This window comes from Primulina huaijiensis, chromosome 3, assembly GCF_012295235.1.
Source record: "Primulina huaijiensis isolate GDHJ02 chromosome 3, ASM1229523v2, whole genome shotgun sequence".
Classification (NCBI taxonomy): Eukaryota; Viridiplantae; Streptophyta; class Magnoliopsida; order Lamiales; family Gesneriaceae; genus Primulina; species Primulina huaijiensis.
Window position 1 is genome coordinate 16052011 of NC_133308.1, and position 1757 is coordinate 16053767.

Below are 1757 nucleotides of genomic sequence, written 5' to 3' on the forward strand. Positions count from 1 at the left end.
TAAAAATGCTTAAAGAAATAAATATAACATAAACAATAAATAATGATTAAATAATATAAAACATAGATTCTTACCTTTTAATAACCTTATTATCATGCCAAGAGTTTCACCTTATCATCTCAACTTTAGGAAGTTAGCTATTCATTATTCAAAGTGTAAAACTTTGAATATGAAATTAACATGCTAATTGTATTAAATGAAGAAATAAAGGAAAAATATAGAGAGAAATATTATGAACTCAAAGGTTTGTTCATAGAATGAGGGATATCTCAATACATTACAATGCACCCCTATTTATAGCCAAAATTGGGGAGACAACCACAAATAAAATATTATTTTTTTACACATAAGTCTTCATTGGTGTTCCAAGATATTATATTATATTACATATCACTTTTGAAAATCTTCTTCTCCGAATTTGCTTTTTCACATAAAAAAAACTTGTGGATAATTGAGTTGTCTAGTTGTGGTATTTTTTTCAAACCATTTGACCGAGAAATTTGAGAGATATGGTCAAAATACTAGAGCATGATAAAACTGCCACTCCTTTGGTAACTTTATTTGTTGCTTAATTTGATCCCAATTTTGAGAGAATTTTTATCTCATGCTTGTCAACATTATTGTAGATATGATAATCAACTTTCTACATGTCCAAGAATCATCTTAATCTCATTTGCAACGCCAAGTTTATTCTTGTTTTATCGAACCTATAAAAAATAGTACAAACTTGTAATTACACAACAACTTATATTTTATACAATTCATTATAAAACATATAATATTTAAACATTTAATAAAACAAAAACTATATATTTATATTATAAAACATTTAATTAATGTACAATTTTTATGTTTATCACACCTCCCAACCAGCTTATTGCTAGTCCCTAGCAATTTAAACGTTAATAGCAATACAAAACATATTCATTAATTTAAATAGAAATGTAATCAAAACTATCTAAGTGTTTAAATTAAATTTGAAAACTGTCAAAATTATATCAAGATCATCATAATTATAATTTATGAAGTAATTTGAGATGATCAATTCAAAGCTTATTTCAGGTAGTTAAATGTACACGGCCTTCAGAAATTCCTAGTAAGAGTCTCAACTCCATATCCTCACAGGTTAATAAATGTTTCAATTTATGGCAACGATTTCTCTCATGGAATTGGAATACAGATAAATTCTCAGAAAAATGATTTACAGAATGCAGAAAGACAAACGAGCCAAACTAATCAAAAGATAGAAAATCCATTGATTCAAAATCTAGTTGTTCTTATTACATATTTTTTCCTGATTTTTATTTTATTTTTTTCATAACATCATGGAATCAGACTAAGTTTATGCTTCTTGACCACATATTTATTTAATTTGTACAATAAATTTCTCTCTTTCTTTCTTTTTTTTTATGAGAGATATATGGGTCGTAGCATATAACTTAAAAATTACATAGATATTCAATATCTTTCTTTTTGTATTTTTCTCCTTTTTTTCAGGAAATATCATTTTTTTTTCAAAATAAGAACTCAAGATCTAAACAATAGATAGTCTCTCTCATGATCAATAAAGGCTCGAAAGCTGTTTTCTCAGTCCTCTCCACTCACTCACAAAATATGTGTGAGTTTAAAATTTTAGGCACTCTTATAAGGTATATATTGGGCCATATACTTTAATACTTGATTTTATCACAATGGTTAATCACTCAAAAAGATTACATAAATCATATTTTTATATTGATCAGAATATTAAAATTGAC